The sequence below is a fragment of the Peromyscus maniculatus genome, chromosome 9 (assembly GCF_049852395.1).
Source record: "Peromyscus maniculatus bairdii isolate BWxNUB_F1_BW_parent chromosome 9, HU_Pman_BW_mat_3.1, whole genome shotgun sequence".
NCBI classification, from domain to species: Eukaryota; Metazoa; Chordata; class Mammalia; order Rodentia; family Cricetidae; genus Peromyscus; species Peromyscus maniculatus.
The window spans coordinates 97,956,432-97,979,873 of record NC_134860.1 but is presented as its reverse complement, the minus strand read 5'-3'; the positions used below and the strand labels follow the sequence as shown (position 1 = coordinate 97,979,873).

Here is a 23,442-nt window from a genome sequence, read left to right as displayed (position 1 = left end):
AATGAGGTAACTAGTAGGAAATGGTATTTTTAAATGAAAACCTACATGAAATTATAAAAAAAAAAAAAAAAAAACAGCATGGGCTCTTCACTAATAGCACAGAAATGAAAATTAAATTTGATTCTAACTCACTGCTCCTTAAGTCTTTAAAACCCAGTATTACTAATCTGTTTCTCTTCTCCTGGTATTTTGACAGGCATCCCCATTACAGGTTTATCAAGCTTGGGTTGCGTCGTTGCAGAAAAGAATGACTTCTCTGCTGGGGATAATAATACTGACGACATCCTGTTTTAAATCTGAGAGCTAGCATTTCCTTTGTGAGCAGGTCTGACTCCTGACAGGAACTGCAGGGCTACACATAGGTTAACTGACTTTAGTGGAGGTCCACATCATGGCCCAATCATTCTGCCTGTCGACCAGTGGGAAAGTCTGTCCATCTGACATATTTATAACTCCGTGGTTAAGATGTTTGCTTAATGCTCTTTTTTATTTAAAGGTCTCTGACCACTTAAACCTCTCCCCTTTTAACTTAGACATGCTTTGCAGACTATAAAAGCCCTTTAAGTACTTTCTTTATACTCATGTTACAATCTGGACCTAACAATTTTCAAAGAGTCGTACTTTGACAAAATTCCAAGATAATTATAACAATTGCTTTTTAAAAATGGGGGAAAAAAAACATGTTCGTGTTAAAAATAAAACCTTCCTTTAGATTTGAAATTTCAAGGAATTTTCTTTGCTTGCTTGCTGTAAGACACAATTCATATATTTGTGTGTGCTAAGGAAAAGAGCGGAATTACATTTTCACATACGTCTCAAATGTGTTTGGGAATGTCTGTTATTAACCTTGGACCTTGGTTCAAGACTAAGTTCAGAAATTGGAGGAAAATAAGGTTCAGGTTTGATTGCCAAATCTGTAGAGAATTATGAATTTCCTTTTTAACTTTGAGGCTGCTAGATAAAATAGTCAAATATATTTTGGCTGGTTAATTACATGCTATTAAATTAAAAAAATGATATTTGTAAGCAATGTTGGGGCTAAGTAATACAAATATCTTTATCAGCCGATGATAGTAAGACATCCTCAGTGTAAAGGGACATGAACGGGCACAAGTCCACACACACTCACACAAAGAGACAGGGTTCTTCTCGGTGCATGTGTCTAGATTTTCACAGCAGACCTGGCCATATGTTTCTTGTCTCAGTGGCTGCCCAATGAACTCATGCATGTGCATGCGAGTTCTAGCAGACAAGAAGTCATGGAAGCAATGAACGTAACTCATAATGAAACAAAGAGGTCAACTAGCAGCAAGCTAGGTCACTATAATGAAGAATTTTAGACTTCTTTAAGGAGTAATGTAGTGAATCCCATACGCTAATATAGTCATCAGTTGTGAAAGACAGTATGCATTCATATTGTAGGGTGTGATAGCCACCTCCATGTTTTGATTCTTTCTACCTACATTTATTAGAGCCTCTTTGTAGATGACAGGACAGGCTCAAGCCTAACACTGCCCAACATCTTAACAGTGGCTAAAATTCTGTGAAATAGTCTGTTGGCTTTTTTTTTAATTCCAACAATAAAGGGCTACTTGTAGAATCCAAAACAATAAGAAACAGGGTTTGAATTCACCTTTTTGTTATGTGATAAATAGAATGAATACCTTCCCCTAGTGTGAGCTTGAAGTATTAAGAAGCTGGAGAACTATGTTCATATAGAAAATTTATATATGTTAAAAGCAAGCTTTACATTTCACCAGACATTTTCTCCTAAGAAAATAGTTACCCTGTTTAATTCAACAAGAAAAAAATATTGAATAATTGATGAGGATTTGTGGAGTTGAGAATTGTAAACAAGACAGTATTTCAATAAAACAGCTTTAAAGTCACTGAGTAGACTCCCTCTGTTGTATTTATTTATACTTCCTTTAGCACCTATCATCTTCATATTGAGGCATAAAAGCACCGGGCATAGTATGAGAATGAAAATATTACGATTCTCTCTAATTTGTCTCTCAGTGAGAGCTGTATATACATTTCTCTGTTTCAAGGACTTAAAATGCCTTATGGACTACAAACACACAACAACCATTATGTATGAAGTAGAAAGGAGTGACACTACATTTGAACTTGAAAATGACTTAGTAGTTCACTTCAATACAAACAATATACAAATGTATAGATGTAATAGTGGTGATTGATGGTCCTGTGCTCGATTGCTCAGGTCTTGGTTTCATTATCATCTTGGGCAAAGCTTTCTTCACTGTCACCATCTTGTCCTTGCCAGTTAAGTTCCTGAGATGTGTAGTCAGCTGCTAAGATGGTCAAGGTTTTAAGCTCGTACCAACATGCAATATATGATATAATTTATAACCAGAAAATAACAAGAGTATAAAACGTGCAGATGCTAGCACATGGCTGCATGCATATGTGTTTGCCTGCACAGGGGTGTGTGCATATGCATGTGTGTACATGTAAGGTCAGGGGTCAATCTCAGATGTTGTACCTTAGGAACTACCAGCTTGTTTTTGAGACAAGGTCTTTCTCTGGCTTGAAACTCACTGACTGATTCATCTTGCCCAGTGGCCCGTGAGTTCCAAGAACCCTTCTGTCTCTGTCCCTCTAGCCCAGGGTTTACAGCAGCTCAGCACTAAGACTGACTTTTATAATTGTTGCTTTGAAGACAAAGTGACATGAAAACTCCAAGGGCTCCAGTTTCTGTACATACGCATTCTGAACTTGTTTATTCACAAGTCTTTATTGAGTGCCTACTTCACGCTAGGTTGATTCCTGCACAGCGGGCTTGGTAGAGAACCTGATTAAAAAAAAAAGGTCCTTCTGGGGCTCCTCATCCTGGCAGTGAACAGCAGAGAGGCAGGAAGACTATATGCAGCAAGAGTGGCGTGGTATGTTAGGTGGGGATACATGCTGCGTGGAGGAAGGTAAAGGGACTAAAGAACAGGGAAGTTTGGAGGTTCTGTGGGCTACTGTAGCTTGATGAGACTCATCTTGCGAAGGTGAGTGAGCTGCCAAATGCTCTGCATGGCGTGCGGCGCATGGTAAACGCTAATAAACATTAGTTTAAAACAGAGGAAGCGGGCTGGGCGTTGGTGGCGCACGCCTTTAATCCCAGCACTCGGGAGGCGGAGGCAGGCGGATCTCTGTGAGTTCGAGGCCAAGTGAGCTCCAGGAAAGGCGCAAAGCTACACAGAGAAACCCTGTCTCGAAAAACCAAAAAAAAAAAAACAGAAAACAGAGGAAGCGAGTGGCATCAAAAGCTGTTTCGAGGAAGCTTTTCAATATGTCTTTATTTATTTGTTTGTTTATTTTTTCTTCAGTGATTTTCCTCTATTTGCCCTGACCATTTCCCTCTGGACTTGAAGTTAATTCTGTGCTTAAACAAAGATTATTTATGAACTGAGTGAGGAACTGGCAGATCAAAACTGTCATGGGTGAATTATCCATAATCTGCCCCTGTCTTGAGGAAGAAGGGTTAGGGACAGGAGTGGAGCAAGGGCAGAAAGCAGAGGAAGACGAAGAAAAAGTAGAATTAGAAGAAAAAGAGAAGGAAAGAAAGAAGTCTATGTAAGCCTAAAGTTGTCTTACGCCGTCAATGTTAACTCTGTGTACTCTAATTGGAGGTTGGGTCAATTAAAGCCAGATGTGTGCCAAATCTTTGTAAATTTAACTAGCTGGCTCTAAATAGTTTTCAGAACTGAAGTATCGACACATGAATTTCTTTGGATTATTTTTCACTAGAAAAGGTTTCAGTAATTTAGTAGGGGGTTGTACAGAGATATATTTTAATAGTGAACAACAGTTCTTCCTGCTGAAAAACACGAATGATTCCAATACCGAAAGGGAATAGTAGCTGGGCGTGGAGGTGCATGCCTGTCATCTCAGCACTTGGAGGCAGGAACACTGCAAGTCTGGGTATCATAGCTTATCCTGTGGAACAAAGAAACAAAAAAGAAAGAAAGAAAGAAAGAAAGAAAGAAAGAAAGAAAGAAAGAAAGAAAGAAAGAAAGAAAGAAAGAAAGAAAGAAAGAAAGAAAGAAGGAAAAAGAAAGAAAGAAAAGAAAATAGTTTCCGGGGCATGTACAACATGGTGGGTCTTTGAAAGATGATTTTCATTTGCCTCTCAAAATGGCAGTTTTGAAGACTGGCATGTTGGATGCTTACGGCTTAGTCTTGTAGATGAAGATATGTAAGAGTTCACTAGGTTTTCCCATCCTTGCAGAAGTGTAACCCAGTTGTACCTGCAAGTCAAGTGACACCAACATGAACTGTGTCAAAGGTGTCACAATCAAGCAGCGACATCTGGACTTGGTTTGACACCTTCTGGCTCCCAGGCACTAGTTCATACACCGTTGCTTTACGAATATCTGAATCTGAAATGAAAATGTAGTTAATATTTTAGAAGACACACATTTACCTTTCTAATTAAGACTTGCTTATCCACCTTTAAAAAAAAATAGTATTTGTTCTTTCAAAGGCATGTTAATCAGTGGTGTGGAAAGATGAACCAAACCAGACTGTGAAAATTGATGAAGCAAAAGCACTCTTCATAGTTTGTCTTCAGTAAATCATACGTGAATTAATTCAAAATTGACTGCACTATGGTTTTGTAGACTTTAATAATTTATTAAACATACTGTGTGAAAGATGTATACTAATAAACACCACAAAATATTTTAAAATATAGGTATGAATTAATGTCCTTAAAAAGATGACGGAAATAACTTGTAATTTTTCTTTTTGTTGCCTGCTATCAAGAATTCAGTAGAGGACTGCAACTATATTGTAATAATAGAATGCTTTCCAGTTTAAGACACAAAGCATTATGTAAATTACATAGGAAAATGCAGACACAGTTGGGAATCTCCAATTCCACCCAAGAGGGCCTTCACCATGCCCACTTCCTTGTGATTGGTCTGTCTGGAGAAGCCAAGTGATTCCAGTTCTGTTGCTTATTTACTATGTCATTATTCTAGATCTGGATAGTGAAATAGAAGCAGTTGACAGGGGTGAGACTTCTGCAGAACTATGTATGAGTCTGCCCTTGACTTTGCTTCCTTTTCTTCTGGCCATACAGAGAGCCATACTTTGAGATGGGTAGCAGAAAATGAAGATGAGTAGACCATGCTCAAGAACTGGAAGAACAGCAGTCTTAGTCTTGAGCTGTAGGAGCTGAGCTGTGGATTTTATCGTTGCAAGGGGAGGGAGACAATCTGTCTCCCAGGTGGCATTCGTCAGGTTGGCTGTTTTCTGCAGGTAGAAGGGACTTTGTGAATACCACATGCTTCCTCCTGTCCCGTCCTCTTTTCCTTATTTCCTGTTTTTATTTCATGCTACTTTATTCTCAAGTTTTAAAACTAGGTTTCACATCTTTGTTCCACCCCCCATTCTTCCCTACCAGTTATCTAATTAATGTTAGCTTCAGCTATGGTAGATCTATTTAGAGCTGTCTGAGTGTATCAAAACTAAAACCAACTAAAAGCTCCTGAATTAAGGCTTGAAATATGAGCGTCAGACCCTTCTCCCTTTCCATGAACTCCTTCCCCAGAACAAGTTGCTGAGTATTAGGTACCGATTTGTAAGATCTTTTAGGCCGTGGCAACCTTCATTTTTCTGTCAGAACCATTCTTCTTCAAAGCTTTATGATCTATTCACCTGGCTATGGCAGTAGCAGTTCCAAAGAGCCCAAGCTCAACAATGTCTCATCTATATTCCTGGAGTTCAAAGACTCAAACCTCAAGCCGTTCTTGTTTAGTGTCTTTTTTTTTAAATTTCACTGTTAGCAAGAATAAAAGAAAAATGACACTCTAAGTATGATGGTGTCGATGCAAATAGTAAGATGCTTCTGAAAAATAATTTGTAGTATGTTTCCACCAGAATAAAACAACATTTCGGTCTTATTAGTCACTGAAGTGAGGGAGGGGCAGTTTGCTGCTATTTTGGCTATTTCCTGGGGGCTGGGCATTGTCTCCAGTTTTGCAGCTCCTGCTGAGCCCACCAGCTCCAAACCCACGGTCACAGAGATGGCTTGGGTTAAATTCAGAGGGCCGTGAAACATAACAAACAGACATGACAGTGAGAAAGAGATTTGCAAGGAGGAAGGAGCAAGACAGGTAGGTGTTTGTGGGGGAGGTGGGGGGAGGGTGAACAGTCTGCATTATGCTAATATGTGAAATTATCAAGCAGGAAATTTAATTAATAAAAATAAAACTGAAAACTACCTCAGGAATACAATAGGGGAAAAACCACTGGCTAGATTTGTTTACACCTCTTTTACTAGAGAAGTTCAAATCCTTCCTATAAAATAAGCATGACTGGGCTGAAGGGATGGCTCAGCCATTAAAGGCCACACTTACAACCAAATACATAAGTAAGCTTGACTGCAACATGTTGGGAAAACACTTTAATGTGGTGGGATACATTAGGTGAATAGTGGCAATCTACTATTAGGAAGGATGGCAAAGGCTTGAAGGCAAGATCCAAAAATTAATAAAAGTTGCAAAAAAGAAGATAAACCTTAGTTCAGAAAGTAATTTCTGCATTTACAGGAGAGGGATACAACAAGAACAACCACCCAGTTGCTTAGAGAACATTGGAAGCAATTCTGTATCTCAAGTTAAATAGTACCTAGAAAGACAGGCCTTAAGACAACATGATATCAGGTGTACATACGATGCACAGAAATTGCTCAAAACACTCATTCACATAAAAAATAAATTTAAAAAGAAAACATGATGTATGTTATCTTCCATATATGACAAATTTCTTGTTAGGAAAAATTACCTATATTCTGACATTCCATTTCAGTGTGATGTTTCTCTGTTGACTTTCCTTCTTTCTTTCTTTCTTTCTTTCTTTCTTTCTTTCTTTCTTTCTTTCTTTCTTTCTTTCTTTCTTTCTTTCTCTCTTTCTTTCTCTCTCTCTTTCTTTCTTCTTTCTTTCTTTCTTTCTTTCTTTCTTTCTTTCTTTCTTTCTTTCTTTCTTTTTCTTTTTCTTTTTCTTTTTTTTTTTTGAGACAGGTTTTCTCTGTGTAGTTTTGGTGCCTGTCCTGGATCTCACTCTGTAGACCAGGCTGGCCTCAAACTCACAGAGATCTGCCTGGCTCTGCCTCCAGAGTGCTGGGATTAGGGGTGTGTGCCACCACTGCCTGGCTGTTGATACTTGTTAATGTTTCTAAGTATATGCAACTTTGCCCAGAGTATTTTTTTTTTTTTTTTTTTTTTTTGGTTTTTCGAGACAGGGTTTCTCTGTGTAGCTTTGCGCCTTTCCTGGAGCTCACTTGGTAGCCCAGGCTGGCCTCGAACTCACAGAGATCCGCCTGGCTCTGCCTCCCGAGTGCTGGGATTAAAGGCGTGCGCCACCAACGCCCGGCTGCCCAGAGTATTTTAATTGTATGTCATATTATAGTTATCCTTAAATTTTCTAGTGTGTGTGTGTGTGTGTGTGTGTGTGTGTGTGTGTGTGTGTGTGTGTTACTGAGGATTCTGAATGCTAAGTGAGCACTCTTACCACTGGCGACATCCATGGCTCTTTCTGTAGTTACACACCATCTCTTCATAAATAGGTATCTGCTATATCTAGGTAGTTCTTTTTCTATGATCTGAAATGAAAGTGGTGTTCTGTATTGTAACTCAACTACAGTCTTTCCATGAGGGTATTGTTTACACTTAAGTTTTTAGGTGATCTTTCCAATAGTATATGCTACAATTGATTATATTTAAAAATAATGTTTATCTTTAGGATAATACAGCTCCAAGTTGGAAAGTGTTAAAAAAATTGCTGAGAATTTCTCTTTCAAACTGAAAAATTGAACTTTTTCTAACACAGTATGATGTGATATAATTCTAATAAAAAAGAATGAAAAGTATAAAAGATTAAGTACTTTTCAAGAACTAAATGTGAAAGGGACAGTAAAATTAAGTAAAAATTGTGGGAGTAAAAAAAAATAAGTGGTTAAGAGTTAAGACACAACTCTGATTTTCAATGTATCATTTGTAATAGGTGAGCTAAGTATAGTTAGTGGAAGCATCAGTGTTTATATAACAGAAGGATACAATAGGAAATCAACATCTGTTGATGTCTATTTGGCTTAGTCTGTCTCATATTAGTCCACATAAACATCTCATGGGGGGCGACTTTCAGTACAAGGAAAATATTTAAGTAGGTGGGAAAACTGTGACTCCCCTAAACACGCATGCACGCACGCACGAGGCGCGGAAGGGCTTACATACTAGTTAGTGAATGAGACAGTCTTTGCATTATACTTAAAAAAAGCTATAAGAAGGGAGAGAGAATGTTTTCGATGACTGGATAGGCCATGCCTATGCGTATGTGGGGTGCCATGGAACCATATTTGGAAGAGTCAATGGGAAGAGAGAGAAGAACCGCTTGATAAAGGCATCCAGGGTGGCTGGGCCGTGACGCACCGCTGCAAGAGAGAACATGAGATAAGAAAGTCAAAACAAAATTCTTACATGCCATGGATGATGCACAGTCGTGCCAGCTCCAAGTCGTATGTATGTATGTGTAACAGAATTCAGGCTTTGTCTAGGGATGTGTGGCGCAGACCAAATAGGAAGTCCGGAAGTGTAGAGCTGGGGGATCTGAAGAGGCTCTGATGTTAATGGCACCAAGGCTGAGAGGTCTGAGGAAACGGTGAGAAGAACTTGGAAAAGTGGATATTTAATATGTGATATTTAAACTAGAAAAAAACCAAAGCTGTGATGATTGTGACAAAATTATAAAATGGAATTTTTCTCTCCTAATTTTCAGACAGCTCACCATCCAAATCAAAACATGCTGTTTACTACATCATCACATAATATCACCAGCTGTTTGCATTTGTACGGAAGACTCTAAACGTGCCTTTCTCATACTTGAAGAGAATTCCCCTTTGCTGCACATTATTGCCAAAATTCTACATGTGAAAAATCTGTCATATGCATGTTTAGTCCTGGGAAAGAGTGGAGTTGCTTTCTAAACTTCATTGAGAACTGTGGGAATCACTTTTATTTTCTCTTCCAGTTGATTTTAATCTTTCAGCAATGTCCTGATTTCTGAAATGGACTCAGTGTCCCCTAGCTCTACCCAGAGATAGTGTTAAATCATCCCTGCAAATTTATGCCCTCTTTAATACAAAGGGATTAACTACTTTTCATACATTGAAGAGAATTTTTGCCGGCAGCACTTGGGGTGTGGTACAGGTTTAAACTTCTTTATACTGTAAAGAGTTTCTCTCCCAGGGTACTGATTTTTCAGTGAATTACTACTAGTTAAGTATGAGGTAAAAAAAAAGGTGGGGGAGGGGGTTGTGGGTAGAACTGTCTGCTTTCCTATTATTTAAAAACCTCCAGTTGTTAGTTTTACTATATAACTGATGTCCGGTCACTTACATTATGTGCCTAGCAGGATTTTGTCACTTTCTCTTCTTTTCTGGACATTGTGTTGGGTAAATAAAATACAATGTGTATATCGTGTGTAGCTCAAAATAATACGTTTTATCCTTTTGGTAATTCATTTTTCTTCAGGTTAAAGACCAAGTAAGAAGTAAGTAGGGGAATGGGCCATTATCCTTGACCCAAAGCTTTTGCTTTTAAATAGTACTGAAGTTTCCTGTGGGATTAGATTTCATAAACAGTTTCAGCCCCGAAGAAGTCTTAAGATTCAGAAATTTTTCTCAATATCAGAATTGTGCACTCTTGACAAAAAGAACTTGGCTATTTTTTACTTGTTCTGATTTTCTACATCCCTGAATACTCACAGTAAAGTAGAAAGGTCTAAACAACAAAAATTATACCCGTCCTTCTCTGGTAGGACTTTTTTCCTTGCCTCCCTTCCTTCTGTTCACACTTCAAGTTTTCAGTTCTGTACCGAGGAAGTGATAGACACTCCATTAGAAACAAAGGCTTGCACACACACACACACACACACACACACACACACACACACACACACACACAGATCCATTCATCCCTTTGCAGTTCTTCGTGTTTGCTTTTCCACACCCATCCCTGTTCGCAGGATAAGCCTCCCTTCCAAGCCTGTATTTTCCTTTTCATACCCCCGCCCCAAAGCTGGGGAGTCGCCATATTTTAACATCTCCAATCCCTACTGAAAATTATTTTTTTTCAAAATGCTGCTAGCATTTTTCCTAACAGTTGATCTACTTCCTTCTAACCATATGCCCTATTCAGACTCTAGACATTAACCTTGACCGGCCCTTAATTTCCCTCTCCTTCTGGAATGAATTCTTGCAGATTAAGTTTCAAACGTCATCATTTGACTAACCCGCCTAAGGCTGTTGCCACAGGGAGGAGGCATTTTGTTTTCCCGCGCATAGAAGTGTTCACTATAGAATATATTGATGATATGCTTCGGCACTCAGCTCTCTGCGAAAGCTCTTAGCACAAGAACTGCCAAGATGACATAATTTCTCAGATCGTCCTTCCATCCTTAGTTAAATTCACTCCTTGCCTATCCCAGCCCCACCTGCAGGGAAATTTTACAGGGATTCCAGGAGAGGAGAGATCTTCCTTTAAATAATGCACATTTGTTGATATTCTGCAATTGTTCAAACTTGGGTTTGCAGCGTTCTTTCTGCAAGAAAGTGGAGCGGGGCTTTTTCCCTCGGACCAAGATCAGATCAGGTCGCGGTTTTGCAGCTGCCAGTTTTTGGAACAGAGACCCCCCCCCCCCCATTGCAGCAGTGAACCCTTCAGCCTCTAGGACCCATTTCCTCTCTGGGGGCCTGAGTCCCACAGCTCCCTGCTCCCGCTGTTTTCTCATTTAGAGCTATGTCTCTGGAAGAGTGTGCCACACAAATTTCAGATACTTTCACACTTATCTCATTTGTTCTTCTTAGAAACCGTAACACTGGGACACACTGTCTCTCTCAATCCCGTTTGACTGCTAAGAGGACTCTGGGCCCGCTGATACATCCTGTCCTGACTAGGAAAGGACTGCTCCAGTCCTCTTCTGGATCGACCACCTTTCCCTTTCGCCTCCTGCAGCAAACGTGGCAAGGGCAAAGCCCAACCAGCCGGTGCCCCGCCTTTGTTTTCATTAATAGCGCACCTGGGCCTTAAGTGCTCGGCAAATGCCACGGTGACACACTGATGCAGAAACTGGCTTTTCCTGGCTCGAATTTGCTCCTTCGCTCTCATTTCCTGTTTCTCGGCCTCCCCACGGTTTCTTTTCCCAACCCATTCCACTCCACAGAGCTGTAATTTTTTTTTTTTTTCTTTCTCTAACACAAACTTCCCCTTCCAGCCTCCCACCTCCAGGGCGGTTTCCCACGCACGGCCGGCTCAGAGGCACTGGGTAGGGGTGTCATGCCCCAGGAGCTCACCTAGGTTTCAAGAAAGTGGTACCCACAGTCCCCCTGACCGTCAGCGACCGCCCGGGGCCAGCCTTACTCCTGCACCCCGCCGGGCCCTTTCCGCTTCCTCCGCTCCCCGCCCCCGCTGACCCTCCCGGGCGGCTTGACCCCGAGTCCTCGCAGCCGCGGCGGGAACAGCGGAGCCGCCTCCTCCCTCTCCCCGCCCAGAATCTCGCGGATCCTCTGCCCGGTGCGCGCAGGCGGGGCCGCCCGGGATGGCGTCCAAGCGCCCGGCTCCCCTCTGAGGACCGAGCACCGATCTGTCCCTGCTCGTGTCCCCGGCGCCCTGGCTGGGGTCCCAGCTCAGCTCGAGCCTCCTTTCCACCCTGCGACATCGACTTCACTGCTTTCCTAAATAACCCGCGCGGTCAGGCGCCCCGGTGTGCCAGCGCTGCCGAGAGAGGCACACACCCGCACCTCGCCCCCATTCATCCCGCCAAGGTGAATCGCGGCCAGCGGGGCGCCCCTGCCTTTCCCGCAACGTGCCACACACTCGAACCCAAACAATGATTCCCCCTCGGCGTTAGTCGAGTCTCCTGGCCCGCGCCACCCGCGGGGCAGCCCCCGCCGGGACCCCATTGTTGCCCAAGCCGCCGGGCGCCCGGGGGCGGACCCCGCAGACTCGGCCGGCTCCGCCCACACCTTTCCCAAGTTAGCCGCGGGTGAGCCGCGGGGACAGCTTGGGCGCGGGGCCCCCTCCTCGCTCGCCCCCCACCCACCCTGGCTGCGGTGGGGAGTGGGCGAGGGCCACGCAGGCTGGCCGCTCTAATCGTCTCCTAATTCTCTGCCCAAGACTGCCTAGGCGCGTGGTGACACAAAAGAGGGGGACTTGGTGGCAGCTCTGCAAGAGTCTTGCCCCGGAGAGTTGCCATCAAGGGGTTCCTCTCTCCGCGACCCCTAGAATTCCCCCCAGGCTGCGGCTACAGGAGTGGCAGGGGCCATGCGTGGGTTATTTAGGGTGCCGCAGAGAGGTGGTGCAGGTGACAGGGTGGCGCGGCAGAGGCCCAGGGCCAGGGGCGGGGGTAGGGGTGGGGCGGGGTGGGGCGGGGCGGGGTGGTGGCTCCGCGGACCCACCCCCTGCCGCTGGCCAGGCTGGCAAGGCGAGGGCTGGGCAGTGGGTGTTGCGTTCTACCTCTGCGATCGGGGAGGGGTTAGTTTCCCACAGGGGATTTCAACCATCACACTCAGAGCCCGCCTCCTAATCCTCCGGCGGAGCGGCTCGGGGCCCCATTTTATGGCAATAAAGCGACTTAGCGCCTGCTGAGCGAGCCCCTCCCCGCCGCCGCCCCCGCCCTCGGCCCCACCCCGGGGCTCGCCCGCAGCGGCGGGGCTTTGTTTCTGGGGAGGAGGACCTGGAGCTCTTTTGTTGGGGTTTTCTGTTTTCACCCCCCACCCCACCCTACACACACCCCAACCTCACCCCACCCCGCCCCAACCCCCGCGCCTCTCCGATTTCCTGAGCTGCGGGCTGCAAAGGGAGGAGAAGCGGCTTCTTGCAACCCCCTCGGCTGGGCCCCGGGGTAATTCGATGCGGGCCTGGCGAGGCTCCCCACGTTAGACCTGGGCTAGCGTCTCGGCAGCCTCCACCCACCGGCCCACCCTACATTTAGCGCATCATGTGATCTGGGTAAGTCATTTGCAAGTACAACAGTTCCCTGGGTTGCCCCCCATTCATTTCCTGAGAACTGCAGAGAGCAGCTGAGAGGCTCTGCTTGTGCGTGTGCGTGTGAGTGTGCGCGGGTGACGCCGTGTGTGTATGTGTGTGTGTGTGCGAGTGTGTGTGCGCGCGCGCGCGTGTGAGAGAGAAAGGGCGAGAGAGAGGGGGACTCTGTGTGAGGGAAAGAAAACAATTTCTCCTGCTCTGCAGCTTCTGTTCAGGTCTGTGCCGATTCCGTTTTTTATCAAAATAAACAACCCCCTCCTTTTTTTTTTTTTTTTTTTTGCCATCCCAAATCAGATCGTATTCTCTTAACGTGTTTTATTTTCCTTCTGTCATCTGCTCAAGTTAAATCATTTTGGTTGGTCTGTGTTCTTAAATGGGGGGAAAGTGTTGGGAAGCGGGAGGGGGCCGGGGAAGGGCGATGCTATTGCCGAGCCAGGAGCGGCGGTCGGATTCGCGGAGAAGAAAGAGGGAGGTTACTTGTCCCACTCCCTAAACATTTAAAAAAGAACTTAGCAAGTAACGTGAATTAAGCAAATGCTTTGCTTCCCCGACTGGAATTGTTGGTTGCAGTGTTTGCCTGACAGTTGCCAAGGATGAGAAATAAATCCCCAGGGCTGAATTGGTGGTGGTGGGGGGGGGGTGGGGATTGGGGGGGGGGTGTCGTGGAAGTAGTTGGTCCTCAGTAATGGATGGGCTGGATGAATAGCCGCACCAGGGCTGTGCGGGCAGTGTGTGAGCACTGGGGAGTGGAGGGGAAGGGGTTAAGGAGGAGATTACATTGCTGGCATGAATCGTGGTCCTGGCGCTACATTCATTATTGTCTCTGGTCGTAATGATGTGGAACTGTCACTTGCTACCGTGCCTGGTCCATGGGAGTAGCCAGGGGATGGCCTGTGGCTGTTATTTTCAATTCCGAAGGACCTGGCTGGAGTTGACAAGGGACAACTTTGTAAGGCCACCTGGGCCGAGAAGCCAGGGGAGCTGGCCTAGGAGCCACTTCTGGCCTTAAGACGCTCAGCTCAGAAGGCTAGGACTTGACCTCCGCATTAGTTGGTGTTCCTGTTAGATGCTCTCCTACCGGGAGAATCAATCCTGCTTTTGTCGGGTGGAGAACTGCCTCTCAGAACTTTGCAAACTTTTATCTTTGGGGGAAAGGGTGGGGTGCAGTCAACAGTTTTGTTTCTCCGTGCGTTTGAGGAAAATGCTTGGAAAAAGTACCAATTCCTTTGTTAGATGTCCTGTAGCCTCCCTGCCCCCTTCCCCTGCTCGTCTACTTTTACATACTTTACTAGTAATTGCCCTAATTCGGCTGATAAAAGCTGACTTTGTTGAGTTAAAGAGTATTAGTACAACGGAATGTGTAATCTGGATAAACAGTTTCTGTGTTTAGTATTGTCAGCTCTCTAATTTAACTGTACAGATGGCTTAAGTCTCTGTTCTGTATGGATTGTTTTAAATAATTCTGCTGGCTAATAGAATTCTCCACCGAGCACTAGGATATTTTAACTTGGCGTTAATATTCTGTTTCCCTGTAACACCGGAGAGACCGGCAGAGGATCTATTTACATTTAGTGCGTGTGCATCTAGTTGCTTCTTAGACATCTGCCAATCAAGTACACGTCATTCTGCAAATCCACCTCGAAGCCTTCATGCCCCTTTCTTAGTGGAGGAGAGAGTTGTTTGGATAAGTAAATGCTGTGAAAGACATTTGGTGGCTTTCAGCACGCAGCAGCTTCTGATGTGAATAGGAATGGTCACTTTGATGAGAAAATAAACTGTCAAACAAGACATGCTTTTAAGACTGGCATTTAATTACCACAGGGGGACCCTTCCTCCCTTAGAAAAAAGCTTGGTCTTCCTGTAGGTCCTCGTTGGATATTGGTTTCATTTGAAAAAGAGAGAGAAAAGAGAAACAGGTAGAGATTGGTTACGTAAAGAGTATATTTTTAGGCTTGAAAAATTTTAACTGTAGACTCTTGTTAGAAATAGGATGTTTGAAGACAGACATTTCAATTGCCCAAGTCACGTCTCTATCGATGCTGCCTGGTCAATCTTGATACTCGACTGAACAGAGTATGCCCATTTGAGTCTGGGAGAGAGCAATTTGAGCATTTAAAAATTGGCAAGAACATATCATGCATTTAGAAAAAAAGGTTTGTTATGCTAACTCATAGTTAATGTGAAATATACTTAAACCAGCACAATTAAAATATTTTCACATGAAAACTCAATAATTTATGAGCTGCATCTATTTAGCTAATACAGCTGTGTCGGGGTCCACAACACATTCTCAAGGATTTCTCTTGATTGCTGAAGGCTTCCAGTTATTTGTCTACTACTTATACTTATTTCAAAGAAACTTTGGTCAGTTCAACTTTATTGGGGGAATGCTTTTTATGACTGTTTTTGAAGGAAAATTGTCTCCTACTAGAAAGGCCTTTTCAAGAAACCATGTTATCTGGGAGGAAATGGTCCTGGTCTAGCTGTTGAGACCTTGACCTTAGCAACTCTTGACTGGTTGTTTACTCCAGCTGCTGCTTCTGTGTGTTCCAAAAGTGAGGCAGTGGGAGCACCCTTTCTCCTAGGGTGCTTGAGGCTCAGTCCTCAGAGCATGCACACAACCCAGAGTCTATAGTGTTCTGGTCATACAGAAATTTTCTTTTGACTTCTTGTGAAGGGGAAACACATTTTCAAAGCCTCTGAGTGTCAAATGGTATGCCATGAAGCAGTCTGTTATTAACACAATGAAATTTTTTTTTTAAAATCTGTGTGTTTTATCTTAGCAAAAGTGATTTAAGTCCTGAGTTCTCCAGGTCTGTACTGAGGGCATTTCAACCGGGAAGTGTTGGTTAATTTGGAGTTGTGAGAAGCCTTATCCAGGGATGTGATACTTTAAAATAGCTGACAACATACAATTGTCCTGGGCATTTTTTCCAATAAATACAAAATAAAAAGTACCAAATTTCATATTTGTGTAAGTTAAATAACATTAAAAGAGTTCTATAAAATTGGGGTGTCAGATGATTTGTTTGCTTATATTTAGGAGAGGCATTCTTAAGTGTTTTGGGTTCATAAATGTAGTTGAAGTGTGTGTATTAATATGAAGTAATTGCACAAAATTAGTAATGGCACAAACATCATAATTATTACTGTTATTAGTAGTATGGATGTTTTACCTGTTGTACTTGCTGGTGGATTAATGAACAAGAGCTAGGAATCTCCAAATCAATACCACTGATGTCTTTTTGTTTAGGACACAACTTTCATTTTTGTAAGTTCTGAAATGGATGACAGCTTCTGTCTGGACCATTTACATTTTAAAAACCAGTACCCTGGCAGACTGGAAGTACCTGTATTTTTAACTTCATTTTCCTCTTTTTAATGTAACCCTGGCAGGCCTTTCACTCACTCTGTAAGTGCCCTTGAACTCCTGCTCCTCCTGGCTCCACCTTCTGGGTGCAGAACAGGCATGTACCCCCACACCCAGCTTATTTTCCAAAAAAAAAAAAAAAAAAGAAAGAAAGAAAGAAAGAAAGAAAGAAAGAAAAAGAAAAAGAAAAAAAAAGGAAAGGAAAAGAAAAAGGAAGAAAAAACAAAAACCCTGAAAACTTTTTCATTTTTCAGCTTGTGAGTTTCACACAGCCTTTAGTTTTAAATGTGCATAAAAATGTAAGGGTAAAAACATTGAAATTAAGTCCCTGACAACACCCTCTAACCACACAGCCTTAACTCATCTACCACACCCTCTCCACTCCCAGATGCAGAATGGGAGCTGACAGATGGGCCTTGCCCTGTGCCTGGAAGGTCAGCTGCCTGTGGCTCTGTCAGACCTTCTTGGGTTCTAACTCCCAGTGACTTCAGTCCACCAGAATTCCTTCTTGAGGGCCCACACAAACCACACCCAATCTGGCTTCAGCTACTGAGTTCTTGTGGTAGACACATGCTCTGGGTTAAATGGTTGCTTTCTCTATATATTCTCAGTAATTAGGTTACAAAAGGATTTCTTGGTTGGATGTTTATTGTCACAAAGTGGTACTTGAGTAATTATACCGCCCTATAAAATTTGCTTTGCTCTACCAGCAGATTATAGGCTATTCAGTGAAAGAGGGGCTCTGATACTCTTTCTTCTTTTTACTCACCTTAAAGCCTCTTTTGAAACATTCATTACAGATTTTCGGACATGCAGTTTATTTATTTTGTTATTTTAGAAGAGTTTATATTTTCACAATTTCATGCATGTATGCAATGTATCTCCATTATTTCCATCCATAGCAGCTCTTTCTTCCTTCTGCCTATGGACACCCCCAACACACTCCTTTCTAAGTTCACGTCCTCTCCTGACCGATCTTGTTGGCTTGACCTTGTACAAGTCTTGTGCGAGTAAGCGGAGCTGCAATGAGCTGCAATGAGTTTGCGAGTCATGTGCAGATGACTGCATTTAACAGCATTCTTACCTTCTTTCCACCCTCTCTTCCTTAATGTTCCATGCCATGGGTGGCATGGGTGGACAGGTTGTGATATAGATATTCCAGTTAGTGCTAAACACTCGCTGGTAGTACATATCTGTGCGTATACATTTGTGTACTTATTGAGCTGGTCCAAACAGCAGTGCTGTCTAGATGTCTAGATCCTGAGAGAGTAGCAAAGAGCCTTTATGGTGGTCCTGCTACCTATGGAAAATGAGAGGACAAGCATTTGGAGTGTTCAGAGACACTTTTCTTGTCCATTGAATGCATGATTATTGCCTACTGGCTTTGTCAGAAATTATGGCCAAGATACAACAGTTACTATGGCTTTCAGAGTATGTAGCTTCTCACAATTTTTTTGTGATGATACATATGTATATATTACATATGTCAGTTTGCTATGCATATATTTAGTATTTGTATTTAGGCATGTGTTTTCATATTCTTTGTCTGCACTGGTATCTTATCCCCTCACACCATGGCCATTATGACCAATAATTATAGTAAAATGTGACCACACACAGGAAATATTCAGCAGGTCTGTTTAACCAGATTCTGCTTTTAGTAAAAAGCTACTCTCACAATAAGATTAACAAGCTAATTTATACAAGAATATAAAGTAATTCATAAGAAAACATAAAACCCACCCTTTCTTAAAGAGAACAATCAAGATAATTACTGTAAATTTATATGTGTGCTTTTGCCTGAAGACAATCTGGATAGATCATTGTAAAACACTGAAAATAAAAAGCAATGCACTCATTTTTGTGTCAGGTGCCCTCTAAGAGCAAGCACATTTTGGTAGCAGACATGTCTCAATTTGAGTCTGTTTTTCTTGCTTACTGATTCAAGATGACCTTGGTCAATTTTTTGAACCATGGTGAGGGTTACATGAGGTAATGTGAATAGAAGTCACTCTGGAGAACTATAAGGCATTTGGGGTTGTGACCAATTTGACTGATGACTATTCTGGACCTCCACTCATCCCTCCCCACTAAAGAAAAGAGATGAGCATTTCAGCTTCTCAAAGTGACACTCATAAGTGACACACAAGGAGAAGGAGTTTCCAAGGGTGAGTAGACAACTACCGACTGTCCAAGGTCATGGATTCCATCCCTTCCCACCCCTACCAGAGACTTGCGGTGTGACCTTGAAGAAGCCAAGTCTTACAAAGAAATTTCTGTGGAACTGGTGTGAAAGTAACCAACTTGTTATCATGTGTGTAATGTAGGTGACCCATCTGAGCTTTTCAAAACAGAAATATGTGGAACACGTTTGAATGACATGTAGGGAAAACTGAGAGTGGTAATCAACAAGGATTATTTGTAGAATGAATACCTTGCAGCTGAGGAGGTGGATCAGTTTGTAGAGTGTCTGCTGTACAAGCGTGAGGACCTGAGTTCGGATCCTCAGCACCGACATATCTGTAACACCAGAGATATAGGGGAGAAGCGGGTGGATCTTTGGAACTTACTGGCCAGCCCAGTCTAGCCAGTCTGAGCTCTTGGTTCAGTGAGAGACGCTGTCTCACAAAACAAAACAAAACATCAAAAAACACCAAATAAACACATTCACATATACACAAATTGTAAAAATAGAATTAAAAAAATAAAATCTTTAGAATTTTTTAAGGAGTTTCCTGGAGTTTCTATTAGCTGGTCAACCTGTTTAGAGAAAAACCTAATTCTTGTTTGTGACTCATTGTAGAATGGAGAACAGAACTGCATATCTCCACCTATTCTAGTAATTAAGCTGTGTCTCATGCATGGCTTAGAGAGCGCAGTGAAAAGTTATGGGTAGCAGTGGAGCGGTTGGTGAAAATTTATTGCACGTTTTACTTATAGTCACGTTTTCCAACCATGTGTGCTTCATTACATACACAAATTTGAGAGTATGAAGACCACTAATTGTCGTTTCTCCCCAGCAATATTTTATCAATTTAAGGAAACAACAACAAACTCAACTTATACTCTGCATAAACACTAGCATCTTAAGAGCCCAGAGAAGCACGCTCCAAAGACCTCACCATCTAATGCATTTCAGCTCTTTCCTGTTTGGGTGGAAACTAGAACTGTGAGCATCACTATCATGTTCTGTGGGATTCTGTTGTAGTTACAACCTGCTCTTTTGTAATTCACCGGATTCCAGTCTGTGTTCTCTGGTCCTGCATATGGGACTTCTGTTGCCTGTTTGCTTTGTTTTCTTCCAGTAACAAACACCTTGAGAGGAGAAAGAGTACATACACTCCTTGTGGATCTTTTCCTTTCTTCTCACAGAGAGCCTAACATGATGGCTACCATGTAAATACTGAAACACTCATTGAGAGAACTGATTTGAGGGCAGTCCCCACGCCCTCCATCCCACAGCCCATTCAGTAGACAAATATCCTGCCCGTAGTCTTTTCCCTCCTAACCCACTTGGTGCTCTCCAGTTGCACACATTCAGCTCCATCAGTTGGACAGTCCTCTGTTCACGCCTTTTCCAGAACTTACAAAAAATTCTTGTTGTTCAAAGAAGCCCTGTAGTGTGCTAGGATCAAACAAGATAGGATGTAAAACATCAGACTACCTAGTTCTTAGCTGTTGAATCAGGAAAGTTAATTCTTTCAGTTTACTCACCTATTAAAAACCCAAAACAACTTATCTCAACAGAGTGGGTTTGAGGATCAACGTATACAGAGAGCATCCAGTGGAAAATTTTGCATGTGCTTAATGGTCAGTAGATGCTTGTGCTCCAGTGTGTTGATGCCTCCTTTATGGGTGAATATGAACTGTGTTGGCTGGTTTTATGTCAACTTGACACACTTGGAAAGGAGGGAACCTCAATTGAGAAAATGCCTCCGTAAGATCCAACTGTAAGGCATTTTCTTAATTATTCTTAATTAGTGATTGATAGGGAGGACTCAGACTATTTTGTGGGTCTATTCCTGGGCTGGTGGTCCTAGATTCTACAGGAATATGAGCTGTGTGGGTCATGAGGAGCAAGTCAGTAAGCAGCAGTCCTCCATGGCCTCTCCATCAGCTCCTGCCTCCAGATTCCTGTCCTGCTTGAGTTCCTGTCCTGGTTTCCTTCCATGATGGACTACAATGTGGAAATGTAAGTCAAATAAACCCTTTCCTCCCCCAACTTGCTTTGGGTCATGATGTTTCATCACAGCAACAGAAACCCTGACTAACACACTAACAAAATGAAAGGGACTCATTGTCGTGGTTCATCCTCTATGATGCACAGGTTAGACAGATACGTCAGCTTATGTAATTATTCTCTTGGCAAACAGATACCAGTTATGCTCAGCTTTATAAAAGGTTGATTCTCAAGTAATCAGCCCATGACTGGTTGTGTGGTGCTGCCGTTCAGTTATCTTTAGCACACTGCATTTGACTTACTAATATTTAATGGATGAATCTTTCGGGCTGTTGTGGATGGTGTTCTTCTGCCAAATAACAGCCCTTCTCCCAACAACTTTGCCACTTTAGACAATAGATTAAAAAATGACTTTGAAACTTGTATTTTAACAAAATGAATGGAAAGTAAAAGTGCTGCCTCTAGTTATGAGCAACAGGGCTTGTTACTTTGATGCGTAGCGTGGACAACAGTCATTAAATGCAGAGAGTGATGCATCTTTATTGAATGAGAAGAATGGAAGTAACTGATGAATGTGAAAAAGACTAAAGTTACAGAACATAAAAAATTTTGCATTTTAATTATTGTACTTAACAGAATGCGTAAATTATGGGTTTTGTAATTTTCCTTTTTTGCAGACTAGTGGGTCATTAAAATTTAAATTTGTTCCCTGGACTTTCACATATTTGAGGTTTTTTTTTTTTTAAGTTTTGATTCTAAAACAGAAATTTCTTCCTTTAGTGAACAAGTATTCACTGATGTTTCATCTGTGTTTTTGCCATATAATATGTGTATCCTATATCAAATGGCGTGATGTAGGTATGAGCTATTTGTATTATGTTATTTCTATTTTGCTATGGATGCTGTGCAATGATTTCTGTCTTACTATGTATTTGATATCATGAGTTGCTCTATTTCCAACCTGGACTCGTTTCACCCCTATTACAAAACCCAGCGGTCCCCTACTCCTGGGCACTCACTGTATTGATGCCGAACTTGATGTTCTTCTCAGATCAGCATAGCCTGCTACAACCCAGAGCTCCTGGCCTCAAGCAATCCTCCCATTTCAGCCCCCCAAGGAGCTGGAACTGAGTACTACACTATGATTTTGTTTTCTGGAGTTGTTAGCAAATTATGATCAGAGTTAAGCGATGTATTGATAGCCAATAGCCGGTTAGCTGTAGAGTGGAGATTGGAACCTGAGAAGGCCCCTGAACTTTAGGTACTCTTGGCTCCCATAAGCACTTAACGTGACATTCCAGAGCTAGTCTCAAAGAATAGGGCAATCATGGTAATATTATACAAATAAATACTGTTTGCAGACTGTGCTATTTTATTGGCTATAGATCATTTTGGTTTACCACCTTTGCCACAGCGTTTTCTCCAGTAGAGAAGCCAGTGGTTGGCTGCTACACATACGAAAACAAATCACAAGGCCTAACCCCCAAACAGTGACTTTAGAAGGAGGCTTCTGCAGGAAGCTCCACGGTTGTGATAATAGTAGAGCAATAAATTCTGGCTAATGTCCATTCTGCCGGTAGACAAGACTATTAAAGCAGGGGGACAGTAAAAGTAACAAAACATTATTTTTAGAAGGAATGTTGCAATCCTCGTTTGACCTCCACTTTTTTATAGCTCCCTTGTATATGTAAGCATGCTGCATAATGAGTTTGAAATGATCATTTATGAGGTGGAAATCTGACCAGGAAAGTAAAGCTTGTGTAGAAAATTACAGAAGAAAATTTGTGAGGTGCTGGAAGTTGCTTGAACAAAGTACACAGGAAGAAAATTGTTTCTTGCTGGATAACATAAAAGATTTCAGGGTTTTAGTGGGTGAGTCCTGAAACTCATCTATAGATAGGGATGGTTTATTTATTTACTTATTTTTAGATTAAAAATAGTGTTTTTTAATGTGTGCATTTTGGGTGTTTGTGTGTTGGGAGGCACATACCATAGGCACCTCCATACACTTGGCAGTCAGAGGACAACTTGGGGGCATCAGCTCTCTCCTTCTGCTATGTGGGTCCTGAGGATCAAACTCAGGTCATCAGCCTGGGCAGCCAGTGCCTTTACACAGTGAGCCGACTCACCAACCCAAGCTTATTTTTCAATAGAAAAGTAAATATGTGCATGATGAATGCAACCCAAAATATATTTGGTGGTTGTGGTGCTTTCTCCCCTGTCTGCTAGGACTGATGGCTTTAGTGTGTTTGGGCAAATGTCTTTGCTTGGCAATCTCACCAGAAATTTCTCTTTTCCAAAACTGGAATTTCCTAGCACAAGCAGGGCCAGTAAGACATACACTGTCCTAATGAGTTTAGGAAAGTCTTATTTGAGCTGCGAAAAGAAACCAAAATGAATGAAGACCGATAAAATTAAAAAAAAAAAAAACCCACACTTTATCCAAGCCTATCTCTTCTGTGAAATTCTACTATACTAACTAGGGCATCAGGAGTATAATAGGACTTTTATCCTTGACAAATATGTTGTAAATGTAGGAAAAAGAATTCGTTTTAAGGGTAGGGACAATAGAAGGAAAGACTTACTGACAAAACTTACAGGGAGTCACAATGCATTGTGATGGGTCAAGTATTGCTGGAAAGAGTGTCTGGGAAGAAAGCTTCAGGTGAGTGGATAGTCCAGAGGTCACAGTCTGTGGATATCCATTGCCTCTTCTGCTTAAGTGTAAATACAGAAAGCCCACATAATCATCTTCATATTGAGACAGTATACCATGAGATAAATAAACTTTTAATGAGCCTTTGCAGAGCCTCAGTGGGCTTTGTATTGTACAC

General features: G+C 42.3%; 1 protein-coding gene across 7 annotated transcripts in view; it reads left to right on the top strand.

Moving 5' to 3' along the window:
* Positions 1 to 12,542: 12,542 nt before the first annotated feature.
* Klf12 (KLF transcription factor 12) overlaps positions 12,543 to 23,442 on the top strand; it is a 433,603-nt gene continuing 422,703 nt past the window's right edge. For 3 of the 7 annotated variants that reach the window (XM_015996732.3, XM_042285280.2, XM_042285276.2), the window contains exon 1: positions 13,031 to 13,273. The gene's annotated coding sequence lies outside the window, so the exon portion shown is untranslated. The other 4 variants (XM_076545456.1, XM_006978004.4, XM_042285277.2 and 1 more) reach the window with 3 other exon arrangements.